We start from the raw sequence: 27571 nt of genomic DNA on the forward strand, positions 1-27571 counted from the left end.
TGTGAGAAAAGTTTGTAAGACTAAAACCAATGTATATTTTGCCATAATTGTAATGTTAAAAACCAAGTTCTGCAAGTAAAGCTTTAAGAAACTTATTTCTTGTGTTAAAGATTTTTTCTGCACAATGGACAGATCTTCCATTGGCACTATATCTAACATCGAATTCCTCAGCAAGGTAGCAAAATGTGACAAATACTTAACCCCTCCCCCCCTAAAAAAAGCAACAGTGGGGAACTTTCAACTCATGGGCCCAATTAGGCCTGCCAGGCCTCTCCATTTGGTCCACGAGGCTGCCCTAGGCAAACTGCACTGACCTGCCAAATCCCTGTTGTCATGCAATATTATATTTCCAATAGTAACTAAAAACAGCAATGCCCTGTGGGCCCTTGCCCTTGCAATGTCACAATGCCTGCTGACCTGCCAATCTACCTGGCCCATGACTGTGTCCTCTGTTCCACGCTCTGTGTGACGAAGCCCAACAGGACCCTGGCAATGGCTGCTTTTGTGGGGAAAGATGGAGAGGAGGAAGAGGAGTAAAGTGGGGTGGGCAAAAGTAATGGAAGAGACCACCAAACTTTGGGACTCAGGAGGAAGCTTTGTTGGAATGTTGTGTCTGGGGTCTGGTTCAAAGACTGAAAGTTGAAATTATAGGGACTTGGTTTTGATGAGACAGTGTATCAGACACCACCCCCCATTTTTATTTATTGACTTTGTTACGTAAGTGTGCATGTGTGTTGCACGTGCCTGTCTGTCCGTGTGCTTCCCTGCCTGCAGGTGAGAGTATATGTATGTGTGACTACCTATATGTGGGTGAGAGAGGGGGAGAGTGATGTCTGCCTGATGTCTGGTGCATGTGGCCAAAAAAAGCATAAGAACAAGGGTATCTTCTCATGTGTTTGGGTACTCCTCCCCAAGACAGTTGAATTTAATGGATGGAACTAAAAAAGACTGAGCTGTCAAAATGGATTTTTTCCGCATCTTCTGATTTATAGTTCAGATAAACGTATATTTGTTTCATTGTATTTTTACTGAAGTAGTTTGTGTTGTACAGTATACAATGTGTACAATATGGTACCTTCCTTATATTATTGGGCTTGTTAGAGTTTATGCTTTGGCATGTGATGATGGAGGGTGGGATAAAGGTACAATCTTCTGTTTTGTTTATTTCTTTTGCCCCATCCCCTTTTGCTCCTCCACCCACCATCAGAATGCTGCTCCCAGAAGGTTGGCCAAGTTCCATTCTGGCCTTCAAGCTGAAATAGATTCTCCACACCTGACATAGAAGTTTCCAGTTGATTCGTTTAAAAGGAGAAGAAGTATTGAATAAGACTGGGGGAGAGGAGACAGAAACTTCAAGAAAGGCTAATCAGTTCTTGGCTGATGAGCCTACCTCTTCAGTCCTCTCAGCCACTTGAATCCCAGTCCTCTTGTCTGTCTGCTGACCCTGTAATCCAGTGTTTAATGGGTGTTTTAAAATATGACTATTGCAGTTTGCTTCCTCCAGAGCACTAAGCTTCCAAATCTATTTTGATGGGTGTGTGGCAAGAACGTTGTGTTCCCCAAATGACATTCTATAGTGAAGTACAGCATGTTTATTTTCTGTGGAGTGCATTGTAAAAGAAATAAAGATTGTGAACCTGCATCGGATTATGAATACTTATGTCCGAAATACTCCAGCTGTGCAGAACTGTAGACAAAATAGGCAAGTAATTATATTGCATCTTTTAAGAAGAAGGCAACACTGGAAATTATTAGCATGTCATTAAGAGAATTGTTCACACAATTTTGGAACAGTTGCAAAACCTTTCTCTTTCACCAGAATTTTGGCTGCAGGAAGTCTTTTCTAGCTCCAAGAATGGGTAGTTGTTCTGTTTTTGATGTTATCTGTATTGTGTTTGATGTTATATCTACCATTTTATGCTGTGTTGTGTTCCAAACTGTTTTGAACTACCTGGAAATGTGGCATACAGATATGTTTTATGGTGCAATCCTATGAAGTGTGCATAGGATTGCAGCCTTCAAGAAGTAAAATATAAATTGCCTTAAACAGTGCCCCTGGGTATTCCCAAATACTCTCTGGTGGCAATATAGAAAATAATCTGGAAGGCTGTAATAGAGTACAAACTCTAAAGCTTGTGCAAAATACTTTGAATTTCCAACATCACACAGCACCAGACTATATATCTTGCTTCATCAACTCTGCTTCCTTCACCTTCATAAAAAAAAATTGAAAAATTGCTCAAGGGAAAACAGAGTTTCTTACACAGGCTTTCAAGGAGACTTCAGAATGCTGAGGCTTGCCTTTTAAATTGACTGTTTACCAATTTAGAGTTTACACTTAGAGCATTAACTACAGTGGTACCCCGCTAGACGAATGCCTCGCAAGACGAAAAACTCGCTAGACGAAGGCATTCGTCTAGCGGAAGGCTGCCCCGCAAGACGAAAAAGTCTATGGGGCTGCCTCGCAAGACGAAAAATTTTCGTCTTTTTTTTTTTCGTTTTGCGGAGCGCGGCTGTCATTGCCGCTCCGCAAGACGAAAAACCCGCTAGACGAAAATTTTCGCAGAACGAATTATTTTCGTCTAGCGGGGCACCACTGTATCAGAAAAGGTTATCTTTCCTCAGTTCTCATGAAGGTTACCTCCTGCTGCACACTTGTGTACAGAGAGCATTTAGTTTCTCATATTACTGTGGCCAGAGATGTTTGTTTGTTTGTTTGTCTTAAATAGTGATCCACACAGAAACAGCTCCTTCCAACCCTGCTTTAATAAAGGAAACCCTTCTTAAAAACAATTCATTTCATGCAGGAGCAGATTTCAGTTCCTGTAATCAAAGGTTTCAGTAAATACCAATAATCAGAAATACCACTTTTCAGCCTACAACGCTGAAAGACGTTTCCTATTTCTGCAGAAATAAAGCTTTGTGCTCTTGAAGACAGAGGCATCTCTGTGACCAATGCTGCCTTTAAAAGGGGGGTGGGGGGGAGTGTGAGAAATGCCTGTGGGATTTCTCAATGGGGGAAGCAAGCTGACTCCCAGGATCCCAAGTGAAGCAGGCGGGGGGGGGGGGCAACACAAAGGCTCTAATTGTAACAGTAAACAGAGGTGCATGTCGCCACCAAATTTCAATGGGAATAATATCCTGCTTTGTTTGATCAGGCGTCCATCATATTCTTTAGGTTCTGTCATATGATAGCCAGCATGTTGGATGGGATAAACAGCTTTGGGGATGGATGGGCCAATTAATATCAGCCTTCAGAAAAAAAAAAAGAGAGAAGGATAAGAGGAGGCGAATGCAGATAGGGAGCCAATATATAAATAGAGACTCAGCCACACACAATAAACAGAACACATCCTTAGGTTTGGGAACAGAGGAGCTTGTTAAATGTTGAATGTCAGTGGTGAATGGCTGAGCTCAGAAAACTATCTGTCTATCTATATATAAAAACAGCCATGTTTGCCACTTCACTTCTCTCTGCAGCCTCCATTGTATCCTTTTGTCTGTATCGGCCAAAGTGACCTCTAAACCCTGCAAACAGCACAGAGATTTTTCCCCCTCCTTTCTCTATGTAGACTATTATCCTTTCATCTTGAAAGGTCATCCGGTATCAGTTGAGGAAATACACCACTTAGCTCTGAGCAGTTGCTCTGTTTGAAGGGATTTGCCTGTTTGTTTTATAAATGGGAATGCTGCCCACAAACAAATTGAATATAATTTTGCCATGTCTTTCCACACATAGACCCACCCCCCCAAAACACCCCAGAGGAAGAAGAGTCTAATTCTGAAGCAGACTGAAAGATGTCCATCAAGATACAATATGAGCTTGGAGACTTGACACTCTTCTGAAGCAGTTGAAGCCAGTTTGGGAAGAATGTGCACTGTGGTGGGATGAGAGGATAGACATCTGAGTGCAATTGTGGGAATCCACAAATGGTTCCAAAGGACTAGACATGCAAAGCGCAGTTGCATCCATCATAAATCAGGCTGGGAAGATAAGGCACAGCAGCATTCAAAATATTGCTTCGTAGAGAGCCAGCGTGCTGCAGTGGTTAGAACAGCAGCCTAGGACCTGGAAGAGACCAGTGTTCAAATCCCCATTCTGCCATGAAGTTCACTGGGTGACATTGGGTCAGTCACTGCCTCTCAGCTTAATCTACCTCACAGGGTTGTAGGAGGGATTAAATGAGCAGCTGGGATCATGTACACCGCCTTGAGCTCCTTGGAGAAAAGGTGGCATATAAATGCAATAAACAGGAACAACTACAGTCGTACCTTGGTTTTCAAACAGCTTAGTTCTCGAACGTTTTGGCTCCTGAACGCAGCAAACCTGGAAGTGACTGTTCCGGTTTGCAAACTATTTTTGGAATCCGGACGTCCAATGGGGCTTTTGCAGCCAATCAGAACCCGCACTTTGGTTTCCGAATGTTTTGGAAGTCAAACGGACTTCCGGAATGGATTCCATTTGACTTCCAAGGTACGACTGTATTAACAAAGTTTCTTAGGGCAGCAGGAGAACCAGACTTATGTAAGAGGGTAAGACCACTTAAAACTTATGTAAGAGGTGGAAACCCTGTATTGTTTACTCCCAAACATTTATTTGGGTGTCAGTCCAGCCTGCAGATTTGGTGGGGGATCATATACAGTGGTGCCCCGCTATACGAATGCCTCGCTAGACGAAAAACTCGCTAGACGAACGGCATTCGTCTAGCGGAAGCTGCCCCGCAAGACGAAAAAGTCAATGGGGCTGCTTCGCAAGACGAATTTTTCATTTTTTAGCGCGAAAACCTGCGCGCTCCATTGCCGCTTCGCTAGACAAATAATTCGCTCTATGAAAAAACTCGTAGAACGAATTATTTTCGTCTAGCGGGGCACCACTGTATGTGGATGTGCTTTTGAAATTTTCCCAAGCCAGACTTCAGGGGCTTGTTGAGCCAGCCTCAAGGGACTGTGGGAAAGGCCCCAGCCCCATTCACTGCACCATTTGGGGTTTAAAACATACAAAACAATTCCAGGGAAGGTAGAGGTGGAAGACAACTTCAATTCAGTTCAGAAAATCTATCAAACTTGCACTTTCTGAAACAACATGAGAACCAAAACACAGGCATCTTTCAGAATTCACAGTTGTTTAAATTTGCAATGCATTGCTACAGTCAACCAATGTTTACAAAAATGCAGGCAAAAGTCCTTGCACAGAGTTTTTGCAGATGGGACTCATTAGTTGAATTCTACCCAGAAGAGAGCTGGCCAGACATGTGCATTGGTTACTGATGCTCATTTCATTATTTTTACTTTTTACTACTTCTTTTTTAGCACTGGGGCAGCAGAAGTTGCTATTGTTGTTGAATATGTTATTTCAATTTATTAATTGTTGCCACATAGGAGTCTCCAAGCAACTTACAGCATCTGAAGAGCATAAAGCATAATATAAAATCAGAAAAAGAACAATGCATTATAATGAAAGCCATAGAATAACAGATAAAACTGCAGCACAAACTTCAGCAGAGCTGTAGTGCTTTGATTTAAGTGAGCTTTTCTTATGTGAAATGACACATGCTCAGAGTATTTCCCATCTCCCCTAACATATCAGGAATATAGATGCAAGTGTAAAGCATGGAGGGTGAGTGGGAGAAAAGAATTGCTTATTGCATGCTTTACAACTGAAGTAATACACATAGAATCATAGAATTGTAGTGTTGGAAAGGTCCATGAGGATCATCTAGTCCAACCCTCGGAAATGCAGGAATCTTTTGCCTAACATGGGGCTTGAACCCCAAATCCAACTGAGCTATCATGATTTCCAGTTAGATATGGCCCTCTAAAGGGGCCGCCAGTAAAACCACTAAGTCAAGGGTCTAAATTTCCCGAACCACTGGCCACTCACCACCAGTTGCTGCTTGGTGACTACCAACCAGCTAGCATGACAACTACCATTTCCCTGTCCCATAAAGATGTTCTGGGCAGAGTGTTTTTCTGACATGCTACACCAACCCACAGCTGCAAATGGACTTCAAGGGGGCTCACTGTAGCCACCAATCAGCACCCTTTGGAGTTGTTACCTGAGCTCATAATGGCATCAGGTGATTGACAGGCGAGTGACCTCACTCATTAGTCAAAGTTACAGGTAGGTAGCTGTATTGGACTGCCATAGTCAAAATAAAATAAAATAAAAAATAAAAAATCCTTCCAGTAGCACCTTAGAGACCAACTAAGTTTGTTCTTGGTATGAGCTTTTGTGTGCATGCTCACTTCTTCAGATCGTGTGCATGCACACGAAAGCTCATACCAAGAACAAACTTAGCTGGTATCTAAGGTGATACTGGAAGGAATTTTTTATTTTATTTTATTTTTATTTTGTTTTCATTAGTCAAAGTTAGCCCATGGAGGGAGGGAAGTTCTCCACCCCTGTTAGAGACATTTCTTCTGTTTTTGTTTTAAAAAATGATGGGCTCTGGAAAATTCGTCCATGAAGTGATCATAATGCATCATGGATTCCATATTCTTTAAACAGCATACACAATCCATCATCTCCTCTGCCTTTGTGTTTCAGCTGTAAATATGAATATAGTTTGTTGCAAAATGATCAAAATATCATAGAGATATAGATGGTTTGGCTCTCATACATATGTATTTCCCTAAAAAAAAACTTGCAGATGGTTTGGCAGAAAATGATTAAAATATTGGAGGATGCAGACACTGTGAGAATACATAACGCTGTTTTCCCATAATGACATGAATCATACACATACATTGCAAAATTATGGCAGATTTCAGAAAGGTTGCTAGAAATCTTGGAACAAGAGTTCACAAATGATAGGAATTGTATCCTACATCCTACCACATAGTAAGCTCATTCTCTGATTGTGGGTCTATATGTAGCTAAAACAGAACCAGCCCTGCACAAGAGGGAGATCTTCACATTCAAGAAAAAGTGTGAGAGGGAATCCAAAAGCAACCCACTGAGGACTGAGTAAACTAGTGTAAACTTACTAAGAGGGTGAAACTGGAAACCGAGGGAGGTGGCACCGTAAGAGAGTATCTTGGGAAAGGGCGTGGCTAGTAGCTGGCTGGCTGGAACTCTGAGCAGGATCACTCCACATTTCAGCATTTTGTTGCAGGTTCCAAGTTTGTCAGATTGAACACACCCAAGGAAAATATTGGATTTTAGGTCTGGAAGGGGTGCAGCAAGTACTTTCTCATGAACCAATCCAGAGGGGATAGTTGCCAAACAAAAGGCTGCCTGGTTGGCTGATTTGGCCATGTAGTTAAAAGCAATCAATAGCAATATCAACTAGGCTAAGCGGCTAACCTTAAAAAATGCCTGCACCTACAAAGCAGCTTGTTCATGCAGTTTTGCAGCTCAATCTGCAAGAGTTTCATTGAGAGTAAGGAGCTTACAGATGTTTTTGTATGTATGCACTTCTAACAATGGTTCCACTCCTTGGAGGAGGTGAATTTGCCACACACTCCCATCTTTGAGGAGAAGGTATGAAGGAAGGATATCTTGTCCCATGTAGACAGAGGCACCCAATTACAGGCAGATGTTCGGACTTCTTTTCAGCCTGTGTCACCTCTTTCACACACACAAACCCCTTCTTCTGTTTGCAGTGCCCTCTAACAGTATGGGTTTCAGTCAGTTGCCTTGGGGTGGGGGGCACATAGGAATTTTGATTGTCTCTTGGGGGGGTCCTCTTTTTCACCTACTTCTCACTGTAGGGCTGTTTTATTGTTGTTGTAATACTTTGGTCTTCTTTGGCATTCAGTGTGGAAGGGTAAGGAAATTTGAGAACTTAATTTACAGGTACCCTGAGGCAACATTAGGTTAAAGGCACTCTTGAGTCACCTTCCACAGACTTTCGCTTGAGTTTAAGAGTCCTTGAGGGTGCCCTTTATGCCCAGCATGCACATCTTGTGAGTTTGCTGAGTGAGTTTGCTGTGTCCTTGTATTTACCAAGGTTTACTTAACAAGGAGAAAGGGATGCAGGTGGCACTGTGGGTTAAACCACAGAGCCTAGGGCTTGCCGATCACAAGTTCGGCGGTTCAATCCCCGCCACAGGGTGAGCTCCCATTGCTCGGTCCCTGCTCCTGCCCATCTAGCAGTTGGAAAGCACGTCAAAGTGCAAGTAGATAAATAGGTACCGCTCTGGCGGGAAGGTAAACAGCATTTCCGTGCGCTGCTCTGGTTCGCCAGAAGCGGCTTTGTCATGCTGGCCACATGACCCGGAAGCTGTACACCGCCTCCCTCAGCCAGTAACGCGAGATGAGCGCTGCAACCCCAGAGTCAGACACGACTGGACCTAATGGTTAGGGGTCCCTTTAGCTTTACTTAGCAAGGAGAGAGAAAATTCTCCCAGTCCTTCCCTATGGTGTCACAGCAAGCAGCTGTTAACATGCTTGGGTTGGGTGCTTCCCTCATGGAATTTAATTCAACCCACCTGCCCATACTCTCACAACTTGGCTACTGTTTGGCAGATCTTCTAGTGTTATACTTAAATAAAGATAACCTTTCCATCATTACTCTGCCTCGTGAGTCTTCTTCTGGGAGTGTGAAGGCAAAGGAGCCTTCTCAGTCTGAAATCAAGTGGCATTTGTGCTTCTGTCATGGAAAAGGAATGCAGTTCAATTAATAAAGCACCTGAGTTTGTTTTGTTTTGTTTTTCTAGTGCTCCAGCAGGTAGGACCTTAACCAACTGGTTCAAAATACAAGGAATTGGCTTGATAATACAAGCTGTTTGACAGTCCAACAGACTGCCTTGGAAGGTAGAAGGTTTGACGCGGAGGCTGTAAGGCTACCTATCAGATTTCCTGCACCAACAGAAAGTTGAAATAGAAGACCTCTGAGCTGAGATCTCTTCCAGCTCCACGAGTCTATTTCAAAACAAGTAATTACAAACTTTGGCAACATTATCTCTTCCAAGTTCCAGGCTGTTTAGAAAATTCTGAACAGGGAAGGCTTACATCCTTGTCACTAATTATTCCACAGCTGACAGGCTCTTAAGCAATTTTAATGGCATAGTCATGTTCTGAGTTGCTACAGTGCACCACCTCAACTGCAAAATGCCATTTACTGGAAGCTGAATCTATTCTTCAGTGTGTGTGTGTTACAAAATCCAAGAGGCTCAGCAGCAGTCAAAATCATAAAAGGAAAATGGATAAACTGCATTTGCTTTACTCTTTGGTCAGCACCCCATAGTTCACAACACTGAAAATTAACCACATCTAACTGTAGCAATAACAAATCCACATTACAAGGAAAGATCACGCTCAGAAAAACACCCCTCCCGGGATTATAGAAAAAGTGTCTCCTGTGAGCTGATGCATTTAGGATATGTTGCTAGAGAATAAAGGATTTTGGATCAATTGAAGCGCGGCTTGGCTCATGGCTACAGAGAAAAGTGATGTATTTCTCCACAGACAAAGTTACCCTGTAGAATGAGAGACAAATGGGCGACGTTTCCAGTGGCAGCCTGTTTATAGTCAAGAAGAGTGATGACATCTATATGAAGGAAGAACATTTTCCTCCCAGCAAAACATTTTTTTCTTAAACAGAAATGTAATGGGCAGTTGATTTTTCACTCCTGCCATTTATAAGCGGTTGATTTACTACTCATTAATGTTGTTCACATCTGCTTCTCTAGTTTACCAAGATGTGGAAGATTTACCTGGTTGTTTATTTTCTTTTCAATTAAAAAAACCCCAACCAACCAGTGTTTCAAGGAGCAATGGATTCTCTCCTCTCTCTTTTTTGTTTTGCTTTTTAGAACCCTGCATTCCATTTTTAGGGTTAGGTTATGCCAAAGCCTGGAGAACAGCTGCTAAATGGTTCATGATATATTATGTATGTGATGTGGCGGGGATCACTCACCTTTTGGGGTCAGTGGGCACATTTTGAATTGTGAGAAAGTGCTGGGGGTGCTGTGGAGGCATGGCATAACACAAAACGGGTGCCACATGTAACAAAACAGAAAAAGAGGCAGGGCCACAAAACAGTGCAGGCATGGTCCCTATCAGCTGCTCCATCAATGAGAAAAAGGCACCGACACCAGCCACTTTCACACTTGCTCATAGAAAGAATCTCTTTGCACCTTCCCTTTGTTCAAAATGGACAAGGAGGAGGAGAGAATGGGTGTCCAGTCCTAGGATCCAATGAAATGAAGACACGTTCAAGGGCATGAGAGGCTGGTCCAGTGCAAACAGAAACTGAGCAGGAAGAGCAAACATCCTCTTGTGCATTGTGGGTTGTTAGGGGATATTTACTAAGATCTTTCTTAGGTGCTATAGGAAGTACTGGCAGGCATACTGGCTCCCACAAGTGCTGCACTGGTGACTTATGGAACTGAAAACAATGGTAGCTGTCCATATCCATTTAAGGGTTTCCCATTTTCTTCTATGAGAGGGGAATAGTCTGAGTCAACACAGTCCTTCTTATGGCACTGGGCCGCTGAGACTGGTTGCAATGAACCACAGGGAAGATGCCGAAGATACCAGTAGCAAAAGAAACAAATCATAGCTGCTATGCAAGCCAGGGGCAGAGGGAGGCTCCGCGCCGCCCGGGGCAGCAGCGCGGAGGAGGCACCCCCCCTGGGGGCGGGGCGTCCTGACGTTGCGTCGTGACATCACGATGCAACGTCAGGACTGAGTGCGCACGTGCAAAATGTCGCACGTGCGCACTCTGTCTGGGCCAGCGCTGCCGCTTCCGCAGCGACATTGCGAGCCCTCTGAGTGAAAAAGCGGCTTAGGGGGCTACCACGCGTGATCGGCAGCTGCCCCCAAGCCGCCTTTTCACCCGGCGGGCTTGCAACATCACCGCTGAAGCGGCAGGTAGGCGGGCCCTGCATGAGCTGTGGGGCGGAGCGGCCTCGCTCCGCAGCTTGCTCAGGAGCCGCCGGCATGGCAGGGCGGCCCAAGTGTCACCCCACCCTCCCCTGGAACCCGGGGCGGCCCGCCCCCCTCCCCCCCAGCGACGCCCCCAAGCTACATTTTCTTCCATGTGATTTTTGCCAGTTTTGTGGCAGCCCTGTTTCCCCCATAATGCCTTGAACTACACAGTAACCTGGGCACTCTGGGAAACTAAAATGGCAGCTACAAGGAGAGGGCTAGCAAGTTCAGCTCTGTTGCCACTTTGAGCCTAATTCTCTGTAAACACAACCTGTTTCTTGCACCCCTGAGTTCTGTGATATGTAAATGCACATTTCGGGCTGTGTGTCTTGCTCTCAGAATAATACTGAAGGGAAAAGTTTTCCGAAATTGCAAAAAGAGACAATGCCAACAGATGGTGCCTGAGTAATTTAGTGTGTCATATATTTGTAAACAAACAATGTAAATTTAAAAAGAAAAAAATCCAAATTGATCTTTAAGGCATATGCTTTTAAAAGAAAAATTAAGCACAATAAACTCACACTAAATGTATGGCTATTAAGCCTTCTCCACTATGTATGGAGTTCTTCTTGTGGAATGCTTGCTCCTTACGTATGCAAGTTTTTTTCTACCATGCATACAAAACTGTTGGCATCATGATGCCCGCCCACATTTTCACCTCCATTTAATCCAGATTTACCCTTTCCAGGGAAAATCAAATACCGGTAAGTAAAAATGCCACTTCCTACATCCTTCTGGGCTTGCATAATCCGGGGCAGAAAACGGAGACAGACTTTTCCTCCCTGCTTTTTATGGTTGGCCTTCTTTGTTTATGTTTCCTTCAGGTGTGGTGCAGTTTTCAATCCCTGTCAGGGAAACAGACAGGCCTTCCCTAATCTGCACCCAACACACCAATTTTCATTCACCAACAGTAGAAAAACAGAGTAGAAGAGAGTGGAGAGACAGAGGCTCTTTTCCACATGCCCCCAGCATGAGAGGCCTTGGAGGATGGCAACATGAGAACGGAGCCTTTCCAGTGGTGGTCTCTCTTGTGAAGTCTTGTCCCCAGAGAGGCCTCTCCTGGCATCATCATTACAGGCAAAAACATTTCTTTTCCACCATGCCTTTGGTTTATCTGCAGCCTCCTTCAATGAGTGGGACATTTTAGTCCTGCCTTTTAAAAATAGATCTTTTTTCTGTTTAAAGCTTTGTTGTAAGTCACTTTGAGCCTCTTTTATAATAAGTTTAATTAATAATAATGTCAAAAGAAAGAAGGGGAAGGGGACAACAACCTTTCCCTCTTTGGTAAGGACAGTGGCGGAAAGATGGCACAAAGCAGGAAACCAGGTCTGAGGCTGACAGTCATATTAAGTGTTCTTTTGTCTAGATTTTATTCCCTCTGTGATTTATTTTTTTCTGGAGTGAAGAAGGAAAGAAGGAAATGAGTGAAGGCTACAGTAAGACCTGCAATCACTTTGAGATATGGATACTTGTTCTCCATGCAATCTTCTGTCTAGCCGGGCAACCCAAGAACACAACAGTTTGTTTTCAGTCAGAACTGTTACATGCATCTGATGCTATTGACTGCTTATCTTCATTAGTTTCCTTCAGGCCGTGCAACTAGTAGAAGGAAAATTAATGTGAGCTGAGGTTGAAGGGATTTACTGATGACTAACAAAGCAAATAACTAGTCCCTCAGCTTCTTGACCAGAACAACTGTGACTGTCCAGGATTATTAGGATCCAAGTGATTCAGCTTGTGGAAACTGGCTTTTTGAAAATGTGTTGCTTCTTAAAGATGCACAAGTGAAGGCTTTTGTGGGTCTGTACAGGAAGGGAGTTTTCCAGTTTTGATGCACACACTGAGAACAACTCTTAACTTCCAGTCTGAACATGGCACCAGGGATGCAACCAGTAGCCATGATTCCCCACCTCTCCTGCAGTGAAAATCACATATTTGCATACACCAAGAAAAAAGTGCACTGAACAGGCAGCAAGGCTGCAAATACATTCTGAAGATCCATGGGGGGAAACAGCCGACTTGATTTGCAAGATGCTATGCAATTAAGACCAAGGGTGATAAGCATTCAGTCTGTGCATTTGAATGGGGAACAATGCAGCAATTAAGGCAGGTCTTTAGAGTTGCAAATTTGCCCTCCACTCTCTCCAGGAGACTTGTTCTAATATCTCCAGTTCTCATTAAAATGCAAAGGGGGCTTTGCTTCTATTTTTGTTTTCCCAGTGGTGAAATCAGCAGGGCTTAGTTTTATGTTCAGGGAAGTAGGAGGAATGGGCGGGTTGCCCCACAGAGTGTCTTAGCTGCTCAACCCAGAAGGCAAAATAACATATGGGGGAGTGCCTGCCAGTGCCAAGATTACTGTGATGTTGGGATGGAAGGAGTTAACCCTGACTAGGAATCTAAGCCCTGCTGATCTTCTCCACTGGAAAAAAAAATGCAAATAGAACAATAAAGGCTGCTTTTTACAAGGTAATCAGATGGTAATTGATGGCACTTTTAAATGCAGAATGATGGGCAATTAACATCTTGGAAAATCCTACCATTGTGAACATTTCATATCTGCTTTTGCACTTGATTGTCCATAAAGGCATGTCTGAAAATTTCCACAAAAATAATAAATGAGAAAGGTTTGCACAGAATATGTTGCACTGTTAAATCAGTAGATTTGTAGCAGCTTTGCGTGTTACAAGAGGTATGTAAAAGCTGCAGCACAAGTGACATACACACCTGCTTTTTCACTTCTGTACAAATTGTAGTTCTTTATGCAAACAGTCTCATTTTTCCCCCTTTTCCTAACCACCCCATTTTCAAATCTGCCACTGCAAATTAGCAGCTGCTGCGTTGACCCTCTTGCCCACCATTTTGCATCTTCCATAATGCCTGCAGGATTGGGGGGGGAGATGATGGCAAGCACAAAAAAATGTGGAAAAGATTAAGAGAAGGTGCCCTCTGTTGACAATAGAAGTTGTAAATGGGAATGGGTGAAAAAGAAACTTAACAATAAGGTCAGGATTGCAAATAGTGTCCAAAACAAAAAAATAAGCCAGAGGAAATTCTGAAACAGTGGTATATTTTTAAAATTCTTAATAATACAGTGGTACCTCTGGTTACGTACTTAATTTGTTCTGGAGGTGCATTCTTAACCTGAAACTGTTCTTAACCTGAAGCACCACTTTAGCTAATGGAACCTCCCGCTGCCGCTGCGCCGCCAGAGCACAATTTCTGTTCTTATCCTGAAGCAAAGTTCTTAACCTGAAGCATTATTTCTGGATTAGCGGAGTATGTAACCTGAAGCGTTTGTAACCTGAAGCGTATGTAACCCAAGGTACCACTGTAATTGCCTTCTACACAATTATCTCAAGGTGATGTACAATTAAAACACCAAAAACAGTCAAAAGATTTAAAAAGCAGCCAATACATTTAAAGTAATACAAAACAGGCACCCATGGCAAACATGTGTTTATCCAGCTGGAAATGCCAACTGGAACAAATATATCTTCATCCAGTCCTTTTTTTTCTGGGGAGACGCAGGGGTATGCATACCCCTAAACATTTTGAGAATCTTTGTACTTTTGTCCATTTATTGTATTTGTTTTTCCCAATTTGAACTATAAAATGGTGATTTTCTTGAGTCAAGATGAAAGTACCCATAAACATTTTTTTTATTTAAAGAAAAAAAAGCACTGTCTTCATTTGTTTTTGGAAAATGCAGATAGTGGGCACTTGTCTTATTTTAACAGAAATGTTATTCCACAGACCATGAGCAGCCACACTAAAAACCCTTTTCTGAGTTACTGCAGAGTGGGCTTCTGAGATCTTTGGAACTTGCAGGAAAATCTCTCCCTCAGACCACAGGGATCTACCAGGTATATAACGAATAAGGTGGACTATCAAGTAACATGGTCATGAGATAAATAGGGCCATATATGGCACTTTGAACTTGGCCTGGTAGAAGATTGGTAGCCAATGGAAATCCCACAAGCAAAGTGTTATATGCTGACAGTAGTTCACTTCCATAGCTGCAGATTCTGGATCAACCCCAAGTGCAGCCCCACACAGAGCACATTGCTGTAATCCAATCACAAGGCTACCAGTGCATGGACAACTGTGGCCAAGATATCCCAATCTTGAAATGACCATAGATTTCCTATCAACCAAAGTTGGTACATATGCTCATGTTTGCTGAGCACACCTCTGGAGTGGCAATCTGAACTATCTGAGCTACTTAAGACATATGATGAGTTGCTTCACCATGTGGTCAGCTTGAGTGACAGTTGCTGGGTGGGTTGCCATCCAATATCAAGGGTTATAGTCTTTTCAGCAGATGGAGTTGGTGAAAAAGTGTAGACAACTGGTAGAGAACATTATTCCTCCACAGCCTTCACAAATGCAGTAATTCAATGTCTGGTAGCTTGTTGTATCCCTTCAGCGAGCAAAACAGAGAGATGTTAATGCACTTCTTCAGATGCTACGACAACAGCTTCTACATTTGATAATCCGGAATATGCTCCCCATGGATGAGGAGATGCTATCAGATGTTAATAAGGATCTGTGACAACTATTTAATTTAGGCTAGGGTGACAGTTTAATTTGTCCAACTATAGATGATTATTTTGTCTGAGTATAGTGGAGGAAGTAGCTAAGGATGTATTTCCTGTAATAGAGGAGAAAGCAGTTACGATCTGAAGAATGGGATTCTGCAGTCTGAGTTTATGCAGAGAAACAAGGAGAATGTGTAATGTGAAAGTCACCATCTTTGCAACTTCCTGCTCTGAAGGAGCTGGACCCCAGGAAAGCTTCAGCTGTCATTAATCTAGTTTACTTAGTTTATAAATATTTATACTTAATAGACATTCCTGGAAGGAAAGGAACAGTCTGATTTGAGCTGTTGCTTTATGTACCATTGCACTTCACACAAGCCTTGATTTTCCTGGGTCGAATTTATTTGGTATGCAGTTAGCAATATAAAAGAAACGAAAATAGAAAAAGACGTGTTTAGAATGTTTGAGTAAACTGCAAAATCAGCAATAAACACGTTGCATATATTTCAGGTCAAGAAACAATCTAGCAACGTGTTTAGAAAAGAGACAGCAACGGTCAAGACATACATTTCCAGATGTTAGATCATAGGGGAAGTATAAACTTTCAGGCATGACTGGAGAAGTACATGACATACTATTTTGATGGTACTTGGTGTTCATTACAGAGGCAGTTGGATCAGAAATGCTCATCAAAGGGAAGCTCTCCCTACTATAATTCTTCTACATTATACGGCATGTGATGCAAGATCACACAGCTGTATTGTTTACTGAGAGATGCATGCAGTAAAAAGAAAGCATGAGTTCAAAAGGTATCTCATGATGTGGAAAAGATGGAATTGAGGAGCCAACTCATGCCGTAGTTAAATTGCAAAGCTAGTTTCAGATATATTACTGTCTTTAGCTTCTGTGAAGTCCACCTAGTGTCAAAACATTCAAAAATGCCCATGCATTGGACTATTTTGGTAAAGTTTCATTTAAAAAATGTATGAGCTTTTCCATGGCGTAGTTTGCACCCCATGCATACTAGAATTGATTTGACCCTTGGGGTTCCCAAGTCCAAGTCCATCTTCTGCCATGAGCTTATTCTGAGATGTTGAACAAATCAATCTTTCTGCACCAATCCCACATCTGCAAAGTAGGAATAATCTACTTCCCAGGACTGTTTAGCATAGTGATGGCCCTAAGACAGGGGTCAGCAAACTTTTTCAGCAGGGGGCCGGCCCACTGTCCCTCAGACCTTGGGGGGGGCGGACTATATTTTGGGGGGGATGAATGAACTCCTATGCCCCACAAATAACCCAGAGATGCATTTTAAATAAAAGCACATATTCTACTCATGTAAAAACACCAGGCAGGCCCCACAAATAACCCAGAGATGCGTTTTAAATAAGAGGACACATTCTACTCATGTAAAAATACACTGATTCCCGGACCATCCGCGGGCCGGATTTAGAAGGCGATTGGGCCAGATCCAGCCCCCGGGCCTCAGTTTGCCTACCCATGCCCTAAGACTTAAAAATGCTCGTGTCTGGAGGACAAAGGAGAAGCTGCCTCCCATGACATTTCTTTCCTGGCTTACTCAAATGTAAATGGGAGGAAGAATGAGTTGGATGCCAGTAGCTGTAGAGCATTAATTAGGTGCCTGGAGTGGCTACATAAAAGGCAAGACTGGTGATGGCGAAGTGATCCCAGGAAATTTATGAGTGGAAGTGGGGAAAGGACAAGCTGGAAGAAAATTGCACTACTTGCAATTAGAGCCAGAGAGGATAGAGATGAAGTCTAGTGATAACCCCCAGTGGCAAGATAGTAAGGTTTACAGAAGTGTGTGGCCAAATGAATGGAATTGGCACGTTACAGACAATTTGATAGGGATGCAGGTAGGAAAATCCTACATCTCAGAAATAAAAATAGGAAAGGGGTCCTGTGATGGAAAGGGGATTTCCAGGCCCTAGGGGCCAAACGATCTCTAAGGCTGTGAGGCCACCTAAAGTTCTGAGGATCCTAGGGACCAAAAGGAGGAGATCTGGATCACTGCTTCTACCTCCCTTCTTCCCAGTGCTGGATTTACGTATAAGCTAAACAAGCTATAGCTTAGAGCCCCACTCTCTTGGCGGCCCCAAAAAATTTCACTGTTAATATACTTCTTAATTGTATTTCAGTTCAACAATTACTTTGATAAAATACATATTTTGTTATGTGCAAATGGCTTTAGATACCTATTAGGTCCATAAATTACCATATAGCATATATTCAACACAAAAAACAGTGGCAATTTGTTGTTGACAAAGGACAGCTGGACATATAAAGGGCCCCATTATGTTCAGTAGCTTAGGGCCTCATCAAACCTAAATCTAGCCCTGCTCCCCGCCCCATTTATATTTGGTTGCAGCTGATGTGAAGGGCTGCCCCCACAGTTTACTAAGTGGGAAATGCAGTCTCCATGGTTGCAGCAGTCATAGCAATCCTGATGGATGGTCTTCATCAAGACTCTTACCATAGTAGGCAGATATGGGGGAAAGGGAAGACAGGAGTGCCTGGCGTGCTCTGGTCCATGGTGTCACAAAGAGTTGGACACGACTAAATTACTAAACAACAACAACAACAACATGGGGAAAAGGAGACATATGAGGAAGGGTCATGGTGGAATCAAGGAGACACTGATTATTCTGAGACCTATCATGCTCCAGTGACATCACTTGGAGTGTGACAGGATGCAAATATCAGTATAGACTTGGGAAGAGACATTATATATATATATATATATATATATATATATATATATATATATATATATATATATATATGAGTCCATATTTTCTTTACTCTGTATTTGGTTTTAAAATGAATTGTATATTGAGAGAGAAAAGCAAAAGGCCAAGAACAGGTCCTCAAGGGATACCAGTGAAGAGAGAGGAAAAGGAGAGTAATAGATGTTCCTAGCAATACGGATTATTTAAATTTTGTGACTTAGGGGGAAAAGAACAACCCACCACCACCACCCAGAAAAGAATGAATAAGGCTTCTGCCAACGGCATTAGGCTTTCTGTGTATGTATAAAATTCATTTATTTGCCTGAGCCTTTCCAGGCAATTAATATCGGAGTGGCATATGTAAATGGCTACATTCATTATTGTAGTATAGTAACATGATGTTACTGAACCTTTTGTTTCATATGTTTTTATTGGGAAGTTTTGGTATTTTTTAAAATCTATGCATACGATGTTAGGAGATATATTTATATAATTGCTGTTGGTTGCATCCACACCAGACAATGCACAAAGCAACCACATGTTGCTTCTTCTGTAAAAGAAGGGCCTTTGTATGTTGAACAAAATGGCTGTGTTCATGTTGGTAGCCTACTGATGGGGGAAGCCATTTTGTCGTACATAGCCCTTCATGCATAGTATTAGACAGAAAGTGATGAGTAGCCATTTTCTAAGCAATTTTTAAAAGCTTTTGTTACCCAGTACAGCAGAGGTAATGTGCTGATCTAAGCAAGCCCTTGGTTCACCTCATAAGGACAATGAACTATCCAACCCTCAGAAAAGTTCATAGATCTGTGGACTAAACCACAGAATTCAATCGCTCGTTCAATGAAAAAAAAAATGGGGTGTTGTAGCAAAATCCAGCCTGGATCGAAATCCTTTCACATCCCTAACAATTAGTGAGCAAATTGTCATATCGCATAAATTTAAACTTGCCCACAGTTCGCAACTACTTTAGAAAGCACTCGCAGAAACTGCTCATTGGTGATTTCAACATTGTAGCAAATGGTTCGTAGAAGAAGAAGTATTATTATGAAAGGTGATTTGAATGCCAGAACTGCAAAGGAGCTGAAAAGTGTTCCCCGCCCTACAAAGTGAGACAGGCTTTGAATTCAAAATCCACACAGCCCAAGGGATTTTACTTTGAACATTGACACAGTGTCATGTTTAATACTGAGACTGCAAAAAGGGAATCACCTCTCTTTTATTATTGTAATTCATCATTATTATTAAACTTCCCCTTTTGATAAATAAATAAATAAATAAATAAATAAGTGTGTGTGTGTGTGTGTGAGAGAGAGAGAGAGAGAGAGAGAGAGAGAGAGAGAGAGAGAGTTTCTCTTAACTAATACAATCATACCTTGGATCTTGAATGCCTTGGCTTCCAAACAATTGAAACCTGGAAGTGAGTGTTCCGGTTTTCGAACGTTCTTTTGGAAGTTGATTGTCCGATGGGGCTTCCGCGGCCTCCGATTGGCTGCAGGAGCTTCCTGCAGCCAATCAGAATCTGCACTTTGGTTTCCGAACATTTTGGAAGTCGAACAGATTTCCGGAACAGATTTCATTCGATTTCCAAGATACGACTGTATCTGATAAGAGGTACAATTTGGGGCAGAAAAATCCTATATTTGCATCATGCCAAAACTGGAGGTAAGCTGCTGCTATACCTGTGGAATGGTTGCTCAGCCCGTGACTGAATGAAGAACACACAGAAAATACAAAACAAATAAAAAGCAGTGGGGAAATGGAATCACACCTACAGCATCCCTGAAAACTCTAGCTGTGCTGGGACTGTGCTGCTGATGCTGCTGATATCCACATAATTCTCACATATTGAGACAGCCAATGAACTCATGGCAATGGAACATGCCGACAGCACGCACAACTGTAGCACCACTCATATCTCATAGTCTGATGCATGCATTTACTCACGTGGAGGACGCTCTTGTGTATCACATGGAGGGCATAGCAGAGAGGCAATGTGGATTGTGCCCAGTGCGGAGCAAACCCTACCTGCCAAGGTCCTGATTCAGATCACTCCGTGCCTTCTATTTGATTGCTTTAAATAAATCATCCACACAAAATGTTAATTGCATAGGTGCTACCCAAGTGGAAAAGATGCTGTGGTGATATATGCACAGATGATTAATGAACAGTTTACAAAATGGGTGGAAGGACCAGCCCAAGGACCAGATCCAGAACTGGCCCGGTCTGTATGGATCATTTTTGACAGGTGAGTGGGGCCCCCATAATGTCAGTCAAAGGTTTATCTCCAAGCTTTGCACTACATGCTGAGATTGGAAATAACAGTTCCCTGTACCAGATGTTGTATGACATCAGGAGACGGACAAGTGAGCATGGTTTACCCAAAATGGCCTAGCAGGCCAAATCTGCCAGGCCTGAATGGATTGAAGAGTTAGAAGCTCCAAACTGCTGGTTTATTATTCTGCGTAAGGTCTCTTATGAAATCCAGTAATGAGAAAATTATTTGGTAGTCTGATTGCCAGGATCACAAGATGACAGGGCTCCCGAACCTTTTAGAAGAGGGGAGTTTGGGGAGCAGACAGGTGTAGCTTGCACGGCAATGAATATTTGAATCACTGCTTTTGGTGTTTGTTTCCCTTTCAGAACAAAGTGAATAAGCAACCTGTCGCACAAGCTGGGGCTGCGGATGTTAAAATAATCCTACAGGAGAAGAAAAAAATTGTTGTGGCAAGAACAACAACAAAAATGTATTATACAACCTTTGATATGAGTGTTTGGGCTGTGTAGCTCATTTCAATGTTTAACTAAACATGTTGACAATGAAAAGATATCAGCCCCAATAATAGTTTCCTTAAAGGCTGCCCTTTAACCCCTGGGCTGGTTTTTGATGTTGTTGTGCCTTTTCATTGTTGGCATGGTAACCAAGAGGCACTTACTGACAGATCAATGCATGGCTACATCAACATAACATTTTCAGTCAAGTTCCCAGGAGCTTTCCTCCTGAATATGTCATTTTGATTCAGATAACTAAATCAAGCTAAGCACTGCAATGATAATGGATGACTTGCCTCATTAGCTGGCTCCTGCTGTTTTCCCGTGTCAGGAAGCACCAGAGTGAATGTCTTGGCTCCTAAGAGAGGGGAAGGATTTCTATTATTTATTATTTTGGTGTGTTATTTTTATCACGCCTTTCCCATTCATTTGGCTAAATTGGTGCTCACAAGACAGAGAAGGAGGGAGAAAACAGCAACGCAATCCCAGTGAAAATTCACTAAAACGAAATAGCACTAAACAAATTTGTGCAAATAGGCAATAAAGATTTGATCAGAGTACAAGTTATAATCAATTAATCTGATCGTATTATGGCACTCATCGTTCACTACTTAACCCACCCACCCACCCACTTTATAAGGTCATTCCAGTTCCTCATAATACTCCAATGATGCCCATATACAAATGAGTTTTTATACTTCAGTAGGTCTAGATTTTCAAACATGAACTGATTCAAGACAAAGATGGAAAATGATCACCTTGACAAACCTTTTGGTTTTAAACTTTAAAGCCACTTTGCAATCAACAGGTACTTAAGGAAGCCAAATATGAGAAGTGAGGCCATATCTTGCATTGTATTCTGTGACCCCAGAAGAAATATTTATAAAAGACAGGAAGAAACTGTGTTCATATTTGAACCTGTATTCATTCTTAAAAAGAAGATCACAAATGGCATCCATCAAGCAACCAGTGTTCCCTTTAATGTTTAGAAGGGCTATGGATATTTAAAGAGAACTTCTTACTAAGGTTGTGCACAGTTCAATTCACAGCCCAGTCCAGCCCTTTGGAGTTCCCTTGATCCAACCTGAGGCAATCCAAGTCCTTATTCCAGAGTTATAGTGCTTAAACCCAACATGTGGTCAGGAGGGAATGGAAAAAAAGGCTCCTGCATCTGCCTACTTCTCTCCCCTGTCCATAGCTGTCAAGTTCAGATTTGAAAATAAGGGATCAGCACCCTCACCTGTCCCGGGGACAGTCTACGGTTCTCAGGGACAGTCCACGCCGTGGTAACCCCCCACCCCAGGCTACAAATTAATTTACACCAGGCTATACACCATCATCTTTCCCCACATTCGTATGTGGGATTTCACTGGAGTAACACATGACTGGAAAGGTTTGCAGTTCCACAAACACAGGTGTGCACTGCCTCGAAATAAAAAGAACGGTGAACAAAAGAAGGCTCACTAGGGGGGCATTGTAACCAGACTCAACTTTGTAACCAGAGGTTCAACTGAATAGAATCTGAATCACATGCACCACAAGGCCTATGCAGCCTCAACTTAAGGTGGCTCCCGGCCTGGTTTTTTACAAGCCCCAGCTGACTGCACAACCTGGCCTTTGGAAAGGCCATATAGACATATACCGGTAGTTATTTTCCTTCATTTGCAAGAAATCATACAAAACAAAGTGGCACTAATAAAGAAACGTTCCAGTGTGGCAACAGAAAGCAAACTAAAAATGCTTTTGCAGGTGATCAAAACTATCCAGCAATATCAAGTTATAGGGAAAGTGGTGCTATTAACAGTAGTCCTTCTGGTTGGTTAATTGGTTTGGCAACTTCCAGGCACATGATGTGTGATGCTAATTATTTCCCCCAAGAGTTAAATGATAACTGATCAGAGGCAGCTACTGGAGAGATATAAGATTCAGGTGAGGGTCAGATGACTTGTCAATCCCAGCAGGTATATAAGAGGACGACCTGGCCTGCCCAGGCCTGCCCCCCCTCCAGGTAGGGACTAGGGTAATAATGCTCTAGGACAGCATCCTCATGCAATACTCCTTATCAGGTTGGGTGGGACCTTGTGCTACTTAAGGTGGGCCCACCTGGAACTTCCTCTGTCTTCTACTCAATGTGGCTTCTACTAGCTCTTAGTGAGGACTATGGATGGCTGTCCTTTGAGTAGGAGTTTAAGGTGGATGCTGACTTTGCCACCGGGCCCATCATTTTCATCTGATCATCCTTTGCCTTCTTTTAAGCTGTTATGCAGGTAATGCAGGAACTAGTTGGGTAGGAATATATGAGGCACCTGAAGGGTGAATGGATACTAACAAGCCTACCTCCTATCACCTGTTGGCTTGAGGACAGGAGAAGGAGGCAGACCTTGGCATCCACTCGGTCAAACACCGACCAGCAGTGGCAGGTAAGGGAAATATTGAGCTGTTCAACCTGACTCAGGCTGGCTGTGATTAGCACTGATCTGCTTCGCCATATCAGCAAGGGTAGTGTCACAAAATCAGGCAATTGGAGGTGCTTCCTGCAGATACTGGCACCCAATCCATGGTTTATTACTGCATAGATGCATATCCTATTCTACGTGAATAAAGTGACCCTCTATCCCAATTCCAGGAAGTTATAATATGAGATAAGTGTATAAAATTGTGCATGGTAGTTTGACATAAACATCAGACTTGTGAGTGTTTATCTCCACCCTACTAGAGACCACAGTTATTGCTCTCCCTCCTTCCCCTATCCCCACTGAAGGGTTTTTTGAATTAACAACATTTTTTTTCATGGTGAACTACACAATGATTAGCAGACCCCATCACTGCATCTAAAGTTCCACAAAACTTGTAGTCGTTGAGTGCTCTTACAAAAAAATTATGGGGAAATAAAATATGAACAAGCTCAAAGAGGGGTAGTCCAAAGGGAAGCAGGGAGTGTTCTGAATCTGATTATCAAAAGGGACAGAATTATTATAATAATGATTTAATGGGTATGACTCATATCCCTAAATATTCAGCCATTTGAAAACTGCCTCCAGTAGTTAGAATCAGCATGATAAGCCATTTTTGTTCAGTGATCACAGGTATTTGATTCTAGGTGCTCTGATCTTTTGAAACAACTTTGAATACTGTTAACACTCCACTTTAAAGGGCTTGGTGAAGGGAGAGGGAGAGATCAGTATGAAACTGCATTGCCAATGCTGTCATTATTCTATGCCAAACAAGTGAAGGGAAATGCAAGGCTGCATTTTGTGCTTGTGATTATATTTCACGTTGCTTGCTAAGTCTTTACTAGATTTTAAGCACCGGTTACAAACATGTACCCAGGAAACATTCTGTACAAGGATTCTAATGAGCAGGATGGAATATATAAATAAAACATAATTTGACTGATTGGCACAAATAACTAGTACAGTCACACTGCGGCCAGAAGTAGCTAAGCTTCCTAACACTTGGTTGACACCCAATGCTATTTTTTTTGTAGAAAAAGAGGTGCTGAAACTGACCATTAACACCTCATTTGTTCTCTTACAATGGCAATGGGAACTGAGTTCTGGTGAGTTCTGGCTGAAAAAGTAGGTTAGCTTCTGAGGTATCCTTTGAGGAGCCAAGAAGGCCTAAGACGGGGTCAGCAAACTTTTTCAGCAGGGGGCCGGTCCACTGTCCCTCAGACCTTGTGGGGGGGGCAGACTATATTTTGAAAAAAATATGAACAAATTCCTATGCCCCACAAATAACCCAGAGATGCATTTTAAATAAAAGCACACATTCTACTCATGTAAAAACACCAGGCAGGCCCCACAAATAACCCAGAGATGCATTTTATATAAAAGGACACATCCTACTCATATAAAAACACGCTGGACTTCCGGCGAGGTCGCCATCGCGGGCGGTCACTGGGTTGCCTCGGCTGTGAGGCCACTCAGTCCAGCCCGGGGGTTGGAGCCCCGCCACCGCTACGCGGGGCTCCGGTGAGGCCGGGAAGAGCGTCCCGTGCCTCGGGCTCCCCGGCGGGCCCGCTAGGCTACGCACCCTTCCCTCGCTCCCCCTGTAAAGGGGGAGTGGGGGTGAAGGGAACGCGGAGCCGGGCCATTAGGGGAAATGCCCCAACCGGGCGGAAAAGCGGCGAGAACTGGCTGTGGTGAGCGACGACGTTCTCCCTGAGAGATAAAAGGGAAAGAAGCAGGAGGTCGTAAGTACTTGATTGGATTAACTGCTGAGTTTAAAGACTTAACGACTTAACGACCCTCGAGGCTGTAGATAAAGGAAGTCTGCCTGTCTCCCTTCGGAGGCAAGAGAAATAACAGATTGTGATACTGTTGCTATTGGATGGATATATTGTTAAGACTTTTTAAGGAGTGAGACTTTACAGATCTCCCTTGGGGGAGGAAGAGGATGGAAAATATTCCATTTGAAAGTTTTGGTCTTTGCGCCCCGGTTTCAGAGAAAATGGCTGCGAAGACTCTGAACCGAAGTGGAAAATTACTGCTACATGATGAATAACACTGAAATAGAAACTGAAATTTGATACCTATGCCCGTCCTCACCATGTTGGGCTTTGTTTTTGAAACTGTTTTGGACTCTGGACTAACTGATGAAGAAAGGATTATTATACTGAAACTGGAACTGATTAATCGGAAATTGAAGGTTTTGAGTGGGGATTTGAAGAAAAATCTATTTCCCACAGAGGAGACCTTCCAGATACTCGATACTATGGAAGAAAGTCTGGGCAAAGAGCTGAGGGAGTTGATTGGAAAATTGAGCGAGTTGGCATGGCGATCCCCGGAAAAAGAAGCGAGGAATGTTATATCCAGCCCCCGAGGTGTGAGCTCGGGAGCGATGGTCAAGAAATTAAGATATTTACAAATAGAAGAATGCAGCATTGAATGGGAGAAGCCGAGAGAAGATGAACAGTGTATCCTGATGCTCGATGCAAGGACTGTTGGGGACGGTGTCTGGTTCTGTGTCTGGTTCTGCGGGCGTATAAGAAAAGAGGACAATCTGAGGAGCGGTTCCGGTGAAAGATGGAGAAGGACATTGGATAGAGGGGGGATAGGGTGAACTCTATCAAGTATAAAATATAAATGCTCTGTTATGGTAATCTGAAATCGGAGGGTTAAGACATTAAGCTTTATTTTAACTTTTAATAAGAAAAGGGATATTTTGAAATTTTTTGATATTAGCAGCAGTTTAAGGGAAGAAGAATAGTTTAGATTTAATATAAGAATAATTTGTTAAGATCCAAAGAATTGTTATTAAGATTGTTGTTTAAGGTTTGAATTTTATTAAGTGAATAAAATTTTTAGAGAAAGGGAGTTATTAAAGTAGAATATGGATATAAAACCGAAGGAGAGAGGGTGGGGGAAGTCAATTGTCAAGATTTGGAACTAGAATATTTTCTTAAGTGTGTAAACAAGAAGAATTGTATTTGTGTTTGTATTTGATTTATATATGTAGGTGTGGGTGTGGGTTTATGTTTTGTTATGAAAATGCCAATAAATTCTTATTAAAAAACAAAAAAAAAAAACACGCTGATTCCCGGACCGTCCGCGAGCAGGATTTAGAAGGCGATTGGGCCGCATCCGGGCCCCGGGCCTTAGTTTGGGGACCCCTGGCCTAAGAGGATTTGTGACCTGCCTAGGGTGGCCATGTTTACTGTCTGGTCCAAGTCCAGTTGAAACAACAATAGCAATAAGAGAGAGCAGGGCCCTAGAGGAGGCTCATAAATGGTGAGCACCTGGACAGCAGACTGAGAAGAAGAAGAAGACATTGGATTTGATATCCCGCTTTATCACTACCCGAAGGAGTCTCAAAGCGGCTAACATTCTCCTTTCCCTTCCCTGACGTTTTGGTATTAAAACTATTTTCTGGGTCCACCAGCAAAAGTGCAGTGCTTTCAGCCTGCGTCTTAGAGTTTTTCCACATTCTGTCTGATTTTTTAAATACAACATTCCACCTTGGATATATAAGTTTATAAGCTGTGTCAGTTCAATTTAGCGTTAAACCTGGCTAGAATTCACCAGCAGAGGAGCAAATGAACATGCAAAACAATGGAGCAAAAAGTTATCTAAATATTTTTGCAGTGTCAAGGGAGGTTTGATTTGGATTGAAGTTACTTGTGGTCCTTAACTCTAGCCAGTTTTGCCCAGATTTAAATTGCTTTGCCCAGTTTCCATGCCACTAATGTGTGTGACCTCTTCTTCACTCTTATTCAGAACAGAAACAAAAGCCAAGATGTAAAAATTACTGAATAATCATATTTCATTTATACCTTCTCCCCTTCACGCTCTTCACATACACACGTCAGATGATATAACAGTGTTCTAGAACTAGTATGTTTAAAATCAACAACACACAGCTATGTATACTAAAGAAACGAAGAATAAAAAAACAAAATGCATTCAAAATGCCCAGATTATTATCACATTAGTGGATTCAATAACAGGCAAAACATGCATTTTGGGTACATTGTTGTTTAGTCATTTAGTTGTGTCCAACTCTTCGTGACTCCATGGACCAGAGCACACCAGGCACTCCTGTCTTCCACTGCCTCCCGCAGTTTGGTCAGACTCATGTTAGTAGCTTTGAGAACACTGTCCAACCATCTTGGAGCCAGTTTGGTGTAGTGGTTA

Source organism: Lacerta agilis, chromosome 3 (assembly GCF_009819535.1).
Source record: "Lacerta agilis isolate rLacAgi1 chromosome 3, rLacAgi1.pri, whole genome shotgun sequence".
NCBI lineage: Eukaryota > Metazoa > Chordata > Lepidosauria > Squamata > Lacertidae > Lacerta > Lacerta agilis.